The following is a 19847-nucleotide window of genomic DNA, read 5'->3' as shown; positions in this document are numbered from 1 at the left end:
GAAAGAAGCTCTCTGAGAAACTGGTTAGTGTTTTGTTGATTCATCTCACAGAGTTACATCTGTATTTCGTGGATCTCTTTGCTAGACTTATTTCTGTGGAATCTGAGAACAGATATTTCGGATCCTATTGAAGACTATAGGGCCAAAGGAAATATCCTCCGATAACAACGAGAAAGATGCTTTCTGAGAAAATTATTTGTGTTCTGTGAAATCATCTCACAGAGTTACAGCTTTCCCCCCAAGAAGCCTTTCGTTAAGACAGTTCTTGTGGAATTGGCAAAGTGATATTTGGAAGCCCATAGAGGGCTATGGTGAAAAAGGAAATATCCTCAGATGAAATCTGGAAGGAAGCTTTCTGAGAAACTGCTGAGTGTTCTGTTAATTCATCTCACAGATTTACATCTGTATTTCGTGGATCTCTTTCCTAGCCTTATTTCTGTGGAATCTGAGAACAGATATTTCGGATCCCTTTGAAGACTACAGGGCCAAAGGAAATATCCTCCGATAACAAAGAGAAAGAAGCTTTCTGAGAAACGTTTTTGTGTTCTGTGAAATCATCTCACAGAGTTACAGCTTTCGCCTCAAGAAGCCTTTCGCTAAGACAGTTCTTGTGGAATTGGCAAGCCATATTTGGAAGCCCATAGGGGGCTATGGTGAAAAAGGTAATATCCTCAGATGAAATCTGGAAAGAAGCTTTCTGAGAAACTGCTTAGTGTTCTGTTAATTCATCTCACAGAGTTATATCTGTATTTCGTGGATCTCTTTGCTAGCCTTATTTCTGTGGAATCTGAGAACAGATATTTCGGATCCCATTGAAGACTATAGGGCCAAAGGAAATATCCTCCGATAACAAAGAGAAAGAAGCTTTCTGAGAAACTTCTTTGTGTTCTGTGAAATCATCTCACAGAGTTACAGGTGTCCCCTCAAGAAGCCTTTCGCTAAGACAGTTCTTGTGGAATTGGCAAAGCGATATTTGGAAGCCCATAGAGGGCTATGGTGAAAACGGAAATATCCTCAGATGAAATCTTGAAAGAAGCTTTCTGAAAAACTGCTTAGTGTTCTGTTAATTCTTCTCACAGAGTTACATCTGTATTTCGTGGATCTCTTTGCTAGACTTATTTCTGTGGAATCTGAGAGCAGATATTTCGGATCCCTTTGAAGACTATAGGGCCAAAGGAAATATCCTCCGATAACAAAGAGAAAGAAGCTTTCTGAGAAACTTCTTTGTGTTCTGTGAAATCATCTCACAGAGTTACACCTTTCCCCTCAGGAAGCCTTTCGCTAAGACAGTTTTTGTGGAATTGGCAAAGTGATCTTTGGAAGCCCCTAGAGGGCTATGGTGAAAAAGGAAATATCCTCAGATGAAATCTGGAAAGAAGCTTTCTGAGAAACTGCTTAGTGTTGTGTTAATTCATCTCACAGAGTTACATCTGTATTTCGTGGATCTCTTTGCTAGCCTTATTTCTGTTGAATCTGAGAACAGATATTTCGGATCCCTTTGAAGACTATAGGTCCAAAGGAAATATCCTCCGGTAACAAAGAGAAAGAAGCTTTTTGAGAAACTTCTTTGTGTTCTGTGAAATCATCTCACAGAGTTACAGCTTTCCCCTCAAGTAGCCTTTCGCTAAGACAGTTCTTGTGGAATTGGTAAAGTGATATTTGGAAGCCCTTAGAGGGCTATGGTGAAAAAGGAAATATTCTCAGATGAAATCTCGAAAGAAGCTTTCTGAGAAACTGCTTAGTGTTCTGTAAATTCATCTCACAGAGTTACATCTGTATTTCGTGGATCTCTTTGCTAGCCTTATTTCTGTAGAATCTGAAAACAGATATTTCGGATCCCATTGAAGACAATAGCGCCAAAGGACATATCCTCCGATAACAAAGAGAAAGAAGCTTTCTGAGAAACTTCTTTGTGTTCTGTTAAATCATCTCACAGAGTTACAGCTTTCCCCTCAAGAAGCCTTTCGCTAAGACAATTCTTGTGGAATTGGCAAAGTGATATTTGGAAGCCCATAGAGGGCTATGGTGAAAAAGGAAATATCCTCCGATGAAATCTGGAAAGAAGCTTTCTGAGAAACTGCTTAGTGTTCTGTTAATTCATCTCACAGAGTTACATCTGTATTTCGTGGATCTCTTTGCTAGCCTTATTTCTGTGGAATCTGAGAACAGATATTTCGGATCCCTTTGAAGACTATAGAAGCAAAGGAAATATCCTCCGATAACAAAGAGAAAGAAGCTTTCTGAGAAACTTCTTTGTGTTCTGTGAAATCATCTCACAGAGTTACAGCTTTCCCCTTAAGAAGCCATTCGCTTAGACAGTTTTTGTGGAATTGGAAAGTGATATTTGGAAGCCCATAGGGGGCTATGGTGAAAAAGGAAATATCCTCAGATGAAATCTGGAAAGAAGCTTTCTGAGAAACAGCTTAGTGTTCTGTTAATTCATCTCACAGAGTACATCTGTATTTCGTGGATCTCTTTGCTAGCCTTTTTTCTGTGGAATCTGAGAACAGATATTTCTGATCCCTTTGAAGACTATACGGCCAAAGGAAATATCCTCCGATATCAAAGAGAAAGAAGTTTTCTGAGAAACTTCTTTGTGTTCTGTGAAATCATCTCACAGAGTTACAGCTTTCCCCTCAAGAAGCCTTTCGCTAAGACAGTCCTTGTGGAATTGGCAAAGTGATATTTGGAAGCCCATAGAGGGCTATGGTGAAAAAGGAAATATCCTCAGATGAAATCTGGAAAGAAGCTTTCTGAGAAACTGCTTAGTGTTCTGTTAATTCATCTCACAGAGTTACATCTGTATTTCGTGGATCTCTTTGCTAGCCTTATTTCTGTGGAATCTGAGAACAGATATTTCGGATCCCTTTGAAGACTATAGGGCCAAAGGAAATATCCTCCGATAACAAAGAGAAAGAAGCTTTCTGAGAAACTTCTTTGTGTTCTGTGAAATCATCTCACAGAGTTACAGCTGTCCCCTCAAGAAGCCTTTCGCTAAGACAGTTCTTGTGGAATTGGCAAGCGATATTTGGAAGCCCATAGAGGGCTATGGTAAAAAATAAATATCCTCAGATGAAATCTGGAAAGAAGCTCTCTGAGAAACTGCTTAGTGTTCTGTTAATTCATCTCACAGAGTTACATCCGTATTTCGTGGATCTCTTTGCTAGCCTTATTTCTGTTGAATCTGAGAACAGATATTTCGGATCCCTTTGAAGACTACAGGGCCAAAGGAAATATCCTCCTATAACAACGAGAAAGAAGCTTTTTGAGAAACTTCTTTGTGTTCTGTGAAATCATCTCACAGAGTTACAGCTTTCCCCTCAAGTAGCCTTTCGCTAAGACACTTCTTGTGGAATTGGCAAAGTGATATTTGGAAGCCCTTAGAGGGCTATGGTGAAAAAGGAAATATCCTCAGATGAAATCTGGAAAGAAGCTTTCTGAGAAACTGCTGAGTGTTCTGTTAATTCATCTCACAGATTTACATCTGTATTTCGTGGATCTCTTTCCTAGCCTTATTTCTGTGGAATCTGAGAACAGATATTTCGGATCCCATTGAAGACTACAGGGCCAAAGGAAATAATCTCCGATAACAAAGAGAAAGAAGCTTTCTGAGAAACGTTTTTGTGTTCTGTGAAATCATCTCACAGAGTTACAGCTTTCCCCTCAAGAAGCCTTTCGCTAAGACAGTTCTTGTGGAATTGGCAAAGTGATATTTGGAAGCCCATAGAGGGCTATGGTGAAAAAGGAAATATCCTCAGATGAAATCTGGAAAGAAGCTTTCTGAGAAACTGCTTAGTGTTCTGTTAATTCATCTCACAGAGTTACATCTGTATTTCGTGGATCTCTTTGCTAGCCTTATTTCTGTGGAATCTGTGAACAGATATTTCGGATCCCATTGAAGACTATAGGGCCAAAGGAAATATCCTCCGATAACAAAGAGAAAGAAGCTTTCTGAGAAACTTCTTTGTGTTCTGTGAAATCATCTCACAGAGTTACAGGTGTCCCCTCAAGAAGCCTTTCGCTAAGACAGTTCTTGTGGAATTGGCAAAGCGATATTTGGAAGCCCATAGAGGGCTATGGTGAAAACGGAAATATCCTCAGATGAAATCTTGAAAGAAGCTTTCTGAAAAACTGCTTAGTGTTCTGTTAATTCTTCTCACAGAGTTACATCTGTATTTCGTGCATCTCTTTGCTAGACTTATTTCTGTGGAATCTGAGAGCAGATATTTCGGATCCCTTTGAAGACTATAGGGCCAAAGGAAATATCCTCCGATAACAAAGAGAAAGAAGCTTTCTGAGAAACTTCTTTGTGTTCTGTGAAATCATCTCACAGAGTTACACCTTTCCCCTCAGGAAGCCTTTCGCTAAGACAGTTTTTGTGGAATTGGCAAAGTGATATTTGGAAGCCCCTAGAGGGCTATGGTGAAAAAGGAAATATCCTCAGATGAAATCTGGAAAGAAGCTTTCTGAGAAACTGCTTAGTGTTGTGTTAATTCATCTCACAGAGTTACATCTGTATTTCGTGGATCTCTTTGCTAGCCTTATTTCTGTTGAATCTGAGAACAGATATTTCGGATCCCTTTGAAGACTATAGGTCCAAAGGAAATATCCTCCGGTAACACAGGGAAAGAAGCTTTCTGAGAAACTTCTTTGTGTTCTGTGAAATCATCTCACAGAGTTACAGCTTTCCCCTCAAGAAGCCTTTCGCTAACACAGTTCTTGTGGAATTGGCAAAGTGATATTTGGAAGCCCTTAGAGGGCTATGGTGAAAAAGGAAATATCCTCAGATGAAATCTGGAAAGAAGCTTTCTGAGAAACTGCTAAGTGTTCTGTTAATTCATCTCACAGAGTTACATCTGTATTTCGTGAATCTCTATGCTAGCCTTATTTCTGTTGTATCTGAGAACAGATATTTCGGATCCCATTGAAGACTATAGGGCCAAAGGACATATCCTCCGATAACAAAGAGAAAGAAGCTTTCTGAGAAACTTCTTTGTTTTCTGTGAAATCATCTCACAGAGTTACAGCTTTCCCCTCAAGAAGCCTTTCGCTAAGACAGTTCTTGTGGAATTGGCAAAGTGATATTTGGAAGCCCATAGAGGGCTATGGTGAAAAAGGAAATATCCTCCGATGAAATCTGGAAAGAAGCTTTCTGAGAAACTGCTTAGTGTTCTGTTAATTCATCTCACAGAGTTACATCTGTATTTCGTGGATCTCTTTGCTAGCCTTATTTCTGTGGAATCTGAGAACAGATATTTCGGATCCCTTTGAAGACTATAGAAGCAAAGGAAATATCCTCCGATAACAAAGAGAAAGAAGCTTTCTGAGAAACTTCTTTGTGTTCTGTGAAATCATCTCACAGAGTTACAGCTTTCCCCTTAAGAAGCCTTTCGCTTAGACAGTTTTTGTGGAATTGGAAAGTGATATTTGGAAGCCCATAGGGGGCTATGGTGAAAAAGGAAATATCCTCAGATGAAATCTGGAAAGAAGCTTTCTGAGAAAGAGCTTAGTGTTCTGTTAATTCATCTCACAGAGTACATCTGTATTTCGTGGATCTCTTTGCTAGCCTTTTTTCTGTGGAATCTGAGAACAGATATTTCGGATCCCTTTGAAGACTATACGGCCAAAGGAAATATCCTCCGATAACAAAGAGAAAGAAGTTTTCTGAGAAACTTCTTCGTGTTCTGTGAAATCATCTCACAGAGTTACAGCTTTCCCCTCAAGAAGCCTTTCGCTAAGACAGTCCTTGTGGAATTGGCAAAGTGATATTTGGAAGCCCATAGAGGGCTATGGTGAAAAAGGAAATATCCTCAGATGAAATCTGGAAAGAAGCTTTCTGAGAAACTGCTTAGTGTTCTGTTAATTCATCTCACAGAGTTACATCTGTATTTCGTGGATCTCTTTGCTAGCCTTATTTCTGTGGAATCTGAGAACAGATATTTCGGATCCCTTTGAAGACTATAGAAGCAAAGGAAATATCCTCCGATAACAAAGAGAAAGAAGCTTTCTGAGAAACTTCTTTGTGTTCTGTGAAATCATCTCACAGAGTTACAGCTGTCCCCTCAAGAAGCCTTTCGCTAAGACAGTTCTTGTGGAATTGGCAAGCGATATTTGGAAGCCCATAGAGGGCTATGGTAAAAAATAAATATCCTCAGATGAAATCTGGAAAGAAGCTTTCTGAGAAACTGCTTAGTGTTCTGTTAATTCATCTCACAGAGTTACATCTGTATTTCGTGGATCTCTTTGCTAGCCTTATTTCTGTTGAATCTGAGAACAGATATTTCGGATCCCTTTGAAGACTACAGGGCCAAAGGAAATATCCTCCGGTAACAAAGAGAAAGAAGCTTTTTGAGAAACTTCTTTGTGTTCTGTGAAATCATCTCACAGAGTTACAGCTTTCCCCTCAAGTAGCCTTTCGCTAAGACAGTTCTTGTGGAATTGGTAAAGTGATATTTGGAAGCCCTTAGAGGGCTATGGTGAAAAAGGAAATATTCTCAGATGAAATCTGGAAAGAAGCTTTCTGAGAAACTGCTTAGTGTTCTGTAAATTCATCTCACAGAGTAACATCTGTATTTCGTGGATCTCTTTGCTAGCCTTATTTCTGTAGAATCTGAAAACAGATATTTCGGATCCCATTGAAGACAATAGCGCCAAAGGAAATAATCTCCGATAACAAAGAGAAAGAAGCTTTCTGAGAAACTTCTTTGTGTTCTGTGAAATCATCTCACAGAGTTACAGCTTTCCCCTCAAGTAGCCTTTCGCTAACACAGTTCTTGTGGAATTGGCAAAGTGATATTTGGAAGCCCTTAGAGGGCTATGGTGAAAAAGGAAATATCCTTGGATGAAATCTGGAAAGAAGCTTTCTGAGAAACTGCTAAGTGTTCTGTTAATTCATCTCACAGAGTTACATCTGTATTTCGTGAATCTCTATGCTAGCCTTATTTCTGTTGTATCTGAGAACAGATATTTCGGATCCCATTGAAGACTATAAGGCCAAAGGACATATCCTCCGATAACAAAGAGAAAGAAGCTTTCTGAGAAACTTCTTTGTGTTCTGTTAAATCATCTCACAGAGTTACAGCTTTCCCCTCAAGAAGCCTTTCGCTAAGACAATTCTTGTGGAATTGGCAAAGTGATATTTGGAAGCCCATAGAGGGCTATGGTGAAAAAGGAAATATCCTCCGATGAAATCTGGAAAGAAGCTTTCTGAGAAACTGCTTAGTGTTCTGTTAATTCATCTCACAGAGTTACATCTGTATTTCGTGGATCTCTTTGCTAGCCTTATTTCTGTGGAATCTGAGAACAGATATTTCGGATCCCTTTGAAGACTATAGAAGCAAAGGAAATATCCTCCGATAACAAAGAGAAAGAAGCTTTCTGAGAAACTTCTTTGTGTTCTGTGAAATCATCTCACAGAGTTACAGCTTTCCCCTTAAGAAGCCATTCGCTTAGACAGTTTTTGTGGATTTGGAAAGTGATATTTGGAAGCCCATAGGGGGCTATGGTGAAAAAGGAAATATCCTCAGATGAAATCTGGAAAGAAGCTTTCTGAGAAACAGCTTAGTGTTCTGTTAATTCATCTCACAGAGTACATCTGTATTTCGTGGATCTCTTTGCTAGCCTTTTTTCTGTGGAATCTGAGAACAGATATTTCTGATCCCTTTGAAGACTATACGGCCAAAGGAAATATCCTGCGATATCAAAGAGAAAGAAGTTTTCTGAGAAACTTCTTTGTGTTCTGTGAAATCATCTCACAGAGTTACAGCTTTCCCCTCAAGAAGCCTTTCGCTAAGACAGTCCTTGTGGAATTGGCAAAGTGATATTTGGAAGCCCATAGAGGGCTATGGTGAAAAAGGAAATATCCTCAGATGAAATCTGGAAAGAAGCTTTCTGAGAAACTGCTTAGTGTTCTGTTAATTCATCTCACAGAGTTACATCTGTATTTCGTGGATCTCTTTGCTAGCCTTATTTCTGTGGAATCTGAGAACAGATATTTCGGATCCCTTTGAAGACTATAGAAGCAAAGGAAATATCCTCCGATAACAAAGAGAAAGAAGCTTTCTGAGAAACTTCTTTGTGTTCTGTGAAATCATCTCACAGAGTTACAGCTGTCCCCTCAAGAAGCCTTTCGCTAAGACAGTTCTTGTGGAATTGGCAAGCGATATTTGGAAGCCCATAGAGGGCTATGGTAAAAAATAAATATCCTCAGATGAAATCTGGAAAGAAGCTTTCTGAGAAACTGCTTAGTGTTCTGTTAATTCATCTCACAGAGTTACATCTGTATTTCGTGGATCTCTTTGCTAGCCTTATTTCTGTTGAATCTGAGAACAGATATTTCGGATCCCTTTGAAGACTACAGGGCCAAAGGAAATATCCTCCGGTAACAAAGAGAAAGAAGCTTTTTGAGAAACTTCTTTGTGTTCTGTGAAATCATCTCACAGAGTTACAGCTTTCCCCTCAAGTAGCCTTTCGCTAAGACAGTTCTTGTGGAATTGGTAAAGTGATATTTGGAAGCCCTTAGAGGGCTATGGTGAAAAAGGAAATATTCTCAGATGAAATCTGGAAAGAAGCTTTCTGAGAAACTGCTTAGTGTTCTGTAAATTCATCTCACAGAGTTACATCTGTATTTCGTGGATCTCTTTGCTAGCCTTATTTCTGTAGAATCTGAAAACAGATATTTCGGATCCCATTGAAGACAATAGCGCCAAAGGAAATAATCTCCGATAACAAAGAGAAAGAAGCTTTCTGAGAAACTTCTTTGTGTTCTGTGAAATCATCTCACAGAGTTACAGCTTTCCCCTCAAGAAGCCTTTCGCTAAGACAGTTCTTGTGGAATTGGCAAAGTGATATTTGGAAGCACATAGAGGGCTATGGTGAAAAAGGAAATATCCTCAGATGAAACCTGGAAAGAAGCTTTCTGAGAAACTGCTTAGTGTTGTGTTAATTCATCTCACAGAGTTACATCTGTATTTCGTGGATCTCTTTGCTAGCCTTATTTCTGTGGAATCTGAGAACAGATATTTCGGATCCCTTTGAAGACTATAGGGCCAAAGGAAATATCCTCCGGTAACAAAGAGAAAGAAGCTTTCTGAGAAACTTCTTTGTCTTCTGTGAAATCATCTCACAGAGTTACAGCTGTCCCCTCAAGAAGCCTTTCGCTGAGACAGTTCTTGTGGAATTGGCAAAGTGATATTTGGAAGCTCATAGAGGGCTATGGTGAAAAAGGAAATATCCTCAGATGAAATCTGGAAAGAAGCTTTCTGAGAAACTTCTTAGTGTTCTGTAAATTCATCTCACAGAGTTATATCTGTATTTCGTGGATCTCTTTGCTAGCCTTATTTCTGTGGAATCTGAGAACAGATATTTCGGATCCCGTTGAAGACAATAGGGCCAAAGGAAATAATCTCCGATAACAAAGAGAAAGAAGCTTTCTGAGAAACTTCTTTGTGTTCTGTGAAATCATCTCACAGAGTTACAGCTTTCCCCTCAGGAAGCCTTTCGCTAAGTCAGTTCTTGTGGAATTGGCAAAGTGATATTTGGAAGCCCATAGAGGGCTATGGTGAAAAAGGAAATATCCTCAGATGAAATCTGGAAAGAAGCTCTCTGAGAAACTGGTTAGTGTTTTGTTGATTCATCTCACAGAGTTACATCCGTATTTCGTGGATCTCTTTGCTAGACTTATTTCTGTGGAATCTGAGAACAGATATTTCGGATCCTATTGAAGACTATAGGGCCAAAGGAAATATCCTCCGATAACAACGAGAAAGATGCTTTCTGAGAAAATTCTTTGTGTTCTGTGAAATCATCTCACAGAGTTACAGCTTTCCCCCCAAGAAGCCTTTCGTTAAGACAGTTCTTGTGGAATTGGCAAAGTGATATTTGGAAGCCCATAGAGGGCTATGGTGAAAAAGGAAATATCCTCAGATGAAATCTGGAAGGAAGCTTTCTGAGAAACTGCTGAGTGTTCTGTTAATTCATCTCACAGATTTACATCTGTATTTCGTGGATCTCTTTCCTAGCCTTATTTCTGTGGAATCTGAGAACAGATATTTCGGATCCCATTGAAGACTACAGGGCCAAAGGAAATATCCTCCGATAACAAAGAGAAAGAAGCTTTCTGAGAAACGTTTTTGTGTTCTGTGAAATCATCTCACAGAGTTACAGCTTTCCCCTCAAGAAGCCTTTCGCTAAGACAGTTCTTGTGGAATTGGCAAGCAATATTTGGAAGCCCATAGAGGGCTATGGTGAAAAAGGAAATATCCTCAGATGAAATCTGGAAAGAAGCTTTCTGAGAAACTGCTTAGTGTTCTGTTAATTCATCTCACAGAGTTACATCTGTATTTCGTGGATCTCTTTGCTAGCCTTATTTCTGTGGAATCTGTGAATAGATATTTCGGATCCCATTGAAGACTATAGGGCCAAAGGAAATATCCTCCGATAACAAAGAGAAAGAAGCTTTCTGAGAAACTTCTTTGTGTTCTGTGAAATCATCTCACAGAGTTACAGGTGTCCCCTCAAGAAGCCTTTCGCTAAGACAGTTCTTCTGGAATTGGCAAAGCGATATTTGGAAGCCCATAGAGGGCTATGGTGAAAACGGAAATATCCTCAGATGAAATCTTGAAAGAAGCTTTCTGAAAAACTGCTTAGTGTTCTGTTAATTCTTCTCACAGAGTTACATCTGTATTTCGTGGATCTCTTTGCTAGACTTATTTCTGTGGAATCTGAGAGCAGATATTTCGGATCCCTTTGAAGACTATAGGGCCAAAGGAAATATCCTCCGATAACAAAGAGAAAGAAGCTTTCTGAGAAACTTCTTTGTGTTCTGTGAAATCATCTCACAGAGTTACAGCTTTCCCCTCAAGAAGCCTTTCGCTAACACAGTTCTTGTGGAATTGGCAAAGTGATATTTGGAAGCCCTTAGAGGGCTATGGTGAAAAAGGAAATATCCTCAGATGAAATCTGGAAAGAAGCTTTCTGAGAAACTGCTAAGTGTTCTGTTAATTCATCTCACAGAGTTACATCTGTATTTCGTGAATCTCTATGCTAGCCTTATTTCTGTTGTATCTGAGAACAGATATTTCGGATCCCATTGAAGACTATAGGGCCAAAGGACATATCCTCCGATAACAAAGAGAAAGAAGCTTTCTGAGAAACTTCTTTGTTTTCTGTGAAATCATCTCACAGAGTTACAGCTTTCCCCTCAAGAAGCCTTTCGCTAAGACAGTTCTTGTGGAATTGGCAAAGTGATATTTGGAAGCCCATAGAGGGCTATGGTGAAAAAGGAAATATCCTCCGATGAAATCTGGAAAGAAGCTTTCTGAGAAACTGCTTAGTGTTCTGTTAATTCATCTCACAGAGTTACATCTGTATTTCGTGGATCTCTTTGCTAGCCTTATTTCTGTGGAATCTGAGAACAGATATTTCGGATCCCTTTGAAGACTATAGAAGCAAAGGAAATATCCTCCGATAACAAAGAGAAAGAAGCTTTCTGAGAAACTTCTTTGTGTTCTGTGAAATCATCTCACAGAGTTACAGCTTTCCCCTTAAGAAGCCTTTCGCTTAGACAGTTTTTGTGGAATTGGAAAGTGATATTTGGAAGCCCATAGGGGGCTATGGTGAAAAAGGAAATATTCTCAGATGAAATCTGGAAAGAAGCTTTCTGAGAAACAGCTTAGTGTTCTGTTAATTCATCTCACAGAGTACATCTGTATTTCGTGGATCTCTTTGCTAGCCTTTTTTCTGTGGAATCTGAGAACAGATATTTCGGATCCCTTTGAAGACTATACGGCCAAAGGAAATATCCTCCGATAACAAAGAGAAAGAAGTTTTCTGAGAAACTTCTTCGTGTTCTGTGAAATCATCTCACAGAGTTACAGCTTTCCCCTCAAGAAGCCTTTCGCTAAGACAGTCCTTGTGGAATTGGCAAAGTGATATTTGGAAGCCCATAGAGGGCTATGGTGAAAAAGGAAATATCCTCAGATGAAATCTGGAAAGAAGCTTTCTGAGAAACTGCTTAGTGTTCTGTTAATTCATCTCACAGAGTTACATCTGTATTTCGTGGATCTCTTTGCTAGCCTTATTTCTGTTGAATCTGAGAACAGATATTTCGGTTCCCTTTGAAGACTATAGAAGCAAAGGAAATATCCTCCGATAACAAAGAGAAAGAAGCTTTCTGAGAAACTTCTTTGTGTTCTGTGAAATCATCTCACAGAGTTACAGCTGTCCCCTCAAGAAGCCTTTCGCTAAGACAGTTCTTGTGGAATTGGCAAGCGATATTTGGAAGCCCATAGAGGGCTATGGTAAAAAATAAATATCCTCAGATGAAATCTGGAAAGAAGCTTTCTGAGAAACTGCTTAGTGTTCTGTTAATTCATCTCACAGAGTTACATCTGTATTTCGTGGATCTCTTTGCTAGCCTTATTTCTGTTGAATCTGAGAACAGATATTTCGGATCCCTTTGAAGACTACAGGGCCAAAGGAAATATCCTCCGGTAACAAAGAGAAAGAAGCTTTTTGAGAAACTTCTTTGTGTTCTGTGAAATCATCTCACAGAGTTACAGCTTTCCCCTCAAGTAGCCTTTCGCTAAGACAGTTCTTGTGGAATTGGTAAAGTGATATTTGGAAGCCCTTAGAGGGCTATGGTGAAAAAGGAAATATTCTCAGATGAAATCTGGAAAGAAGCTTTCTGAGAAACTGCTTAGTGTTCTGTAAATTCATCTCACAGAGTTACATCTGTATTTCGTGGATCTCTTTGCTAGCCTTATTTCTGTAGAATCTGAAAACAGATATTTCGGATCCCATTGAAGACAATAGCGCCAAAGGAAATAATCTCCGATAACAAAGAGAAAGAAGCTTTCTGAGAAACTTCTTTGTGTTCTGTGAAATCATCTCACAGAGTTACAGCTTTCCCCTCAAGTAGCCTTTCGCTAACACAGTTCTTGTGGAATTGGCAAAGTGATATTTGGAAGCCCTTAGAGGGCTATGGTGAAAAAGGAAATATCCTTGGATGAAATCTGGAAAGAAGCTTTCTGAAAAACTGCTAAGTGTTCTGTTAATTCATCTCACAGAGTTACATCTGTATTTCGTGAATCTCTATGCTAGCCTTATTTCTGTTGTATCTGAGAACAGATATTTCGGATCCCATTGAAGACTATAAGGCCAAAGGACATATCCTCCGATAACAAAGAGAAAGAAGCTTTCTGAGAAACTTCTTTGTGTTCTGTTAAATCATCTCACAGAGTTACAGCTTTCCCCTCAAGAAGCCTTTCGCTAAGACAATTCTTGTGGAATTGGCAAAGTGATATTTGGAAGCCCATAGAGGGCTATGGTGAAAAAGGAAATATCCTCCGATGAAATCTGGAAAGAAGCTTTCTGAGAAACTGCTTAGTGTTCTGTTAATTCATCTCACAGAGTTACATCTGTATTTCGTGGATCTCTTTGCTAGCCTTATTTCTGTGGAATCTGAGAACAGATATTTCGGATCCCTTTGAAGACTATAGAAGCAAAGGAAATATCCTCCGATAACAAAGAGAAAGAAGCTTTCTGAGAAACTTCTTTGTGTTCTGTGAAATCATCTCACAGAGTTACAGCTTTCCCCTTAAGAAGCCATTCGCTTAGACAGTTTTTGTGGATTTGGAAAGTGATATTTGGAAGCCCATAGGGGGCTATGGTGAAAAAGGAAATATCCTCAGATGAAATCTGGAAAGAAGCTTTCTGAGAAACAGCTTAGTGTTCTGTTAATTCATCTCACAGAGTACATCTGTATTTCGTGGATCTCTTTGCTAGGCTTTTTTCTGTGGAATCTGAGAACAGATATTTCTGATCCCTTTGAAGACTATACGGCCAAAGGAAATATCCTCCGATATCAAAGAGAAAGAAGTTTTCTGAGAAACTTCTTTGTGTTCTGTGAAATCATCTCACAGAGTTACAGCTTTCCCCTCAAGAAGCCTTTCGCTAAGACAGTCCTTGTGGAATTGGCAAAGTGATATTTGGAAGCCCATAGAGGGCTACGGTGAAAAAGGAAATATCCTCAGATGAAATCTGGAAAGAAGCTTTCTGAGAAACTGCTTAGTGTTCTGTTAATTCATCTCACAGAGTTACATCTGTATTTCGTGGATCTCTTTGCTAGCCTTATTTCTGTGGAATCTGAGAACAGATATTTCGGATCCCTTTGAAGACTATAGGGCCAAAGGAAATATCCTCCGATAACAAAGAGAAAGAAGCTTTCTGAGAAACTTCTTTGTGTTCTGTGAAATCATCTCACAGAGTTACAGCTGTCCCCTCAAGAAGCCTTTCGCTAAGACAGTTCTTGTGGAATTGGCAAGCGATATTTGGAAGCCCATAGAGGGCTATGGTAAAAAATAAATATCCTCAGATGAAATCTGGAAAGAAGCTTTCTGAGAAACTGCTTAGTGTTCTGTTAATTCATCTCACAGAGTTACATCTGTATTTCGTGGATCTCTTTGCTAGCCTTATTTCTGTTGAATCTGAGAACAGATATTTCGGATCCCTTTGAAGACTACAGGGCCAAAGGAAATATCCTCCGGTAACAAAGAGAAAGAAGCTTTTTGAGAAACTTCTTTGTGTTCTGTGAAATCATCTCACAGAGTTACAGCTTTCCCCTCAAGTAGCCTTTCGCTAAGACAGTTCTTGTGGAATTGGTAAAGTGATATTTGGAAGCCCTTAGAGGGCTATGGTGAAAAAGGAAATATTCTCAGATGAAATCTGGAAAGAAGCTTTCTGAGAAACTCCTTAGTGTTCTGTAAATTCATCTCACAGAGTTACATCTGTATTTCGTTGATCTCTTTGCTAGCCTTATTTCTGTAGAATCTGAAAACAGATATTTCGGATCCCATTGAAGACAATAGCGCCAAAGGAAATAATCTCCGATAACAAAGAGAAAGAAGCTTTCTGAGAAACTTCTTTGTGTTCTGTGAAATCATCTCACAGAGTTACAGCTTTCCCCTCAAGAAGCCTTTCGCTAAGACAGTTCTTGTGGAATTGGCAAAGTGATATTTGGAAGCACATAGAGGGCTATGGTGAAAAAGGAAATATCCTCAGATGAAACCTGGAAAGAAGCTTTCTGAGAAACTGCTTAGTGTTGTGTTAATTCATCTCACAGAGTTACATCTGTATTTTTGGATCTCTTTGCTAGCCTTATTTCTGTGGAATCTGAGAACAGATATTTCGGATCCCTTTGAAGACTATAGGGCCAAAGGAAATATCCTCCGGTAACAAAGAGAAAGAAGCTTTCTGAGAAACTTCTTTGTCTTCTGTGAAATCATCTCACAGAGTTACAGCTGTCCCCTCAAGAAGCCTTTCGCTGAGACAGTTCTTGTGGAATTGGCAAAGTGATATTTGGAAGCTCATAGAGGGCTATGGTGAAAAAGGAAATATCCTCAGATGAAATCTGGAAAGAAGCTTTCTGAGAAACTTCTTAGTGTTCTGTAAATTCATCTCACAGAGTTATATCTGTATTTCGTGGATCTCTTTGCTAGCCTTATTTCTGTGGAATCTGAGAACAGATATTTCGGATCCCGTTGAAGACAATAGGGCCAAAGGAAATAATCTCCGATAACAAAGAGAAAGAAGCTTTCTGAGAAACTTCTTTGTGTTCTGTGAAATCATCTCACAGAGTTACAGCTTTCCCCTCAGGAAGCCTTTCGCTAAGTCAGTTCTTGTGGAATTGGCAAAGTGATATTTGGAAGCCCATAGAGGGCTATGGTGAAAAAGGAAATATCCTCAGATGAAATCTGGAAAGAAGCTCTCTGAGAAACTGGTTAGTGTTTTGTTGATTCATCTCACAGAGTTACATCCGTATTTCGTGGATCTCTTTGCTAGACTTATTTCTGTGGAATCTGAGAACAGATATTTCGGATCCTATTGAAGACTATAGGGCCAAAGGAAATATCCTCCGATAACAACGAGAAAGATGCTTTCTGAGAAAATTCTTTGTGTTCTGTGAAATCATCTCACAGAGTTACAGCTTTCCCCCCAAGAAGCCTTTCGTTAAGACAGTTCTTGTGGAATTGGCAAAGTGATATTTGGAAGCCCATAGAGGGCTATGGTGAAAAAGGAAATATCCTCAGATGAAATCTGGAAGGAAGCTTTCTGAGAAACTGCTGAGTGTTCTGTTAATTCATCTCACAGATTTACATCTGTATTTCGTGGATCTCTTTCCTAGCCTTATTTCTGTGGAATCTGAGAACAGATATTTCGGATCCCATTGAAGACTACAGGGCCACAGGAAATATCCTCCGATAACAAAGAGAAAGAAGCTTTCTGAGAAACGTTTTTGTGTTCTGTGAAATCATCTCACAGAGTTACAGCTTTCCCCTCAAGAAGCCTTTCGCTAAGACAGTTCTTGTGGAATTGGCAAGCGATATTTGGAAGCCCATAGAGGGCTATGGTGAAAAAGGAAATATCCTCAGATGAAATCTGGAAAGAAGCTTTCTGAGAAACTGCTTAGTGTTCTGTTAATTCATCTCACAGAGTTACATCTGTATTTCGTGGATCTCTTTGCTAGCCTTATTTCTGTGGAATCTGTGAACAGATATTTCGGATCCCATTGAAGACTATAGGGCCAAAGGAAATATCCTCCGATAACAAAGAGAAAGAAGCTTTATGAGAAACTTCTTTGTGTTCTGTGAAATCATCTCACAGAGTTACAGGTGTCCCCTCAAGAAGCCTTTCGCTAAGACAGTTCTTGTGGAATTGGCAAAGCGATATTTGGAAGCCCGTAGAGGGCTATGGTGAAAACGGAAATATCCTCAGATGAAATCTTGAAAGAAGCTTTCTGAAAAACTGCTTAGTGTTCTGTTAATTCTTCTCACAGAGTTACATCTGTATTTCGTGGATCTCTTTGCTAGACTTATTTCTGTGGAATCTGGGAGCAGATATTTCGGATCCCTTTGAAGACAATAGGGCCAAAGGAAATATCCTCCGATAACAAAGAGAAAGAAGCTTTCTGAGAAACTTCTTTGTGTTCTGTGAAATCATCTCACAGAGTTACACCTTTCCCCTCAGGAAGCCTTTCGCTAAGACAGTTTTTGTGGAATTGGCAAAGTGATATTTGGAAGCCCCTAGAGGGCTATGGTGAAAAAGGAAATATCCTCAGATGAAATCTGGAAAGAAGCTTTCTGAGAAACTGCTTAGTGTTGTGTTAATTCATCTCACAGAGTTACATCTGTATTTCGTGGATCTCTTTGCTAGCCTTATTTCTGTTGAATCTGAGAACAGATATTTCGGATCCCTTTGAAGACTATAGGGCCAAAGGAAATATCCTCCGGTAACACAGGGAAAGAAGCTTTCTGAGAAACTTCTTTGTGTTCTGTGAAATCATCTCACAGAGTTACAGCTTTCCCCTCAAGAAGCCTTTCGCTAACACAGTTCTTGTGGAATTGGCAAAGTGATATTTGGAAGCCCTTAGAGGGCTATGGTGAAAAAGGAAATATCCTCAGATGAAATCTGGAAAGAAGCTTTCTGAGAAACTGCTAAGTGTTCTGTTAATTCATCTCACAGAGTTACATCTGTATTTCGTGAATCTCTATGCTAGCCTTATTTCTGTTGTATCTGAGAACAGATATTTCGGATCCCATTGAAGACTATAGGGCCAAAGGACATATCCTCCGATAACAAAGAGAAAGAAGCTTTCTGAGAAACTTCTTTGTGTTCTGTTAAATCATCTCACAGAGTTACAGCTTTCCCCTCAAGAAGCCTTTCGCTAAGACAGTTCTTGTGGAATTGGCAAAGTGATATTTGGAAGCCCATAGAGGGCTATGGTGAAAAAGGAAATATCCTCAGATGAAATCTGGAAAGAAGCTTTCTGAGAAACAGCTTAGTGTTCTGTTAATTCATCTCTCAGAGTTACATCTGCATTTCGTGGATCTCTTTGTTAGCCTTATTTCTGTGGAATCTGAGAACAGATATTTCGGATCCCTTTGAAGACTATACGGCCAAAGGAAATATCCTCCGATAACAAAGAGAAAGAAGCTTTCTGAGAAACTTCTTTGTGTTCTGTGAAATCATCTCACAGAGTTACAGCTTTCCCCTCAAGAAGCCTGTCGCTAAGACAGTTCTTGTGGAATTGGCAAAGTGATATTTGGAAGTCCAAAGAGGGCTATGGTGAAAAAGGAAATATCCTCAGATGAAATCTGGAAAGAAGCTTTCTGAGAAACTGCTTAGTGTTCTGTTAATTCATCTCACAGAGTTACATCTGTATTTCGTGGATCTCTTTGCTAGCCTTATTTCTGTGGAATCTGAGAACAGATATTTCGGATCCCATTGAAGACTATAGGGCCAAAGGAAATATCCTCCGATAACAAAGAGAAAGAAGCTTTCGCAGAAACTTCTTTGTGTTCTGTAAAATCATCTCACAGAGTTACAGCTTTCCCCTCAAGAAGCCTTTCGCTAAGACAGTTCTTGTGGAATTGGCAAGCGATATTTGGAAGCCCATAGAGGGCTATGGTAAAAAATAAATATCCTCAGATGAAATCTGGAAAGAAGCTTTCTGAGAAACTGCTTAGTGTTCTGTTAATTCATCTCACAGAGTTACATCTGTATTTCGTGGATCTCTTTGCTAGCCTTATTTCTGTTGAATCTGAGAACAGATATTTCGGATCCCTTTGAAGACTACAGGGCCAAAGGAAATATCCTCCGGTAACAAAGAGAAAGAAGCTTTTTGAGAAACTTCTTTGTGTTCTGTGAAATCATCTCACAGAGTTACAGCTTTCCCCTCAAGTAGCCTTTCGCTAAGACAGTTCTTGTGGAATTGGTAAAGTGATATTTGGAAGCCCTTAGAGGGCTATGGTGAAAAAGGAAATATTCTCAGATGAAATCTGGAAAGAAGCTTTCTGAGAAACTGCTTAGTGTTCTGTAAATTCATCTCACAGAGTTACATCTGTATTACGTGGATCTCTTTGCTAGCCTTATTTCTGTAGAATCTGAAAACAGATATTTCGGATCCCATTGAAGACAATAGCGCCAAAGGAAATAATCTCCGATAACAAAGAGAAAGAAGCTTTCTGAGAAACTTCTTTGTGTTCTGTGAAATCATCTCACAGAGTTACAGCTTTCCCCTCAAGAAGCCTTTCGCTAAGACAGTTCTTGTGGAATTGGCAAAGTGATATTTGGAAGCACATAGAGGGCTATGGTGAAAAAGGAAATATCCTCAGATGAAACCTGGAAAGAAGCTTTCTGAGAAACTGCTTAGTGTTGTGTTAATTCATCTCACAGAGTTACATCTGTATTTCGTGGATCTCTTTGCTAGCCTTATTTCTGTTGAATCTGAGAACAGATATTTCGGATCCCTTTGAAGACTATAGGGCCAAAGGAAATATCCTCCGGTAACAAACAGAAAGAAGCTTTCTGAGAAACTTCTTTGTCTTCTGTGAAATCATCTCACAGAGTTACAGCTGTCCCCTCAAGAAGCCTTTCGCTGAGACAGTTCTTGTGGAATTGGCAAAGTGATATTTGGAAGCTCATAGAGGGCAATGGTGAAAAAGGAAATATCCTCAGATGAAATCTGGAAAGAAGCTTTCTGAGAAACTTCTTAGTGTTCTGTAAATTCATCTCACAGAGTTATATCTGTATTTCGTGGATCTCTTTGCTAGCCTTATTTCTGTGGAATCTGAGAACAGATATTTCGGATCCCGTTGAAGACAATAGGGCCAAAGGAAATAATCTCCGATAACAAAGAGAAAGAAGCTTTCTGAGAAACTTCTTTGTGTTCTGTGAAATCATCTCACAGAGTTACAGCTTTCCCCTCAGGAAGCCTTTCGCTAAGTCAGTTCTTGTGGAATTGGCAAAGTGATATTTGGAAGCCCATAGAGGGCTATGGTGAAAAAGGA

Source organism: Macaca fascicularis, chromosome 19 (assembly GCF_037993035.2).
Source record: "Macaca fascicularis isolate 582-1 chromosome 19, T2T-MFA8v1.1".
NCBI classification, from domain to species: domain Eukaryota; kingdom Metazoa; phylum Chordata; class Mammalia; order Primates; family Cercopithecidae; genus Macaca; species Macaca fascicularis.
This window is presented reverse-complemented; position numbering follows the sequence as displayed.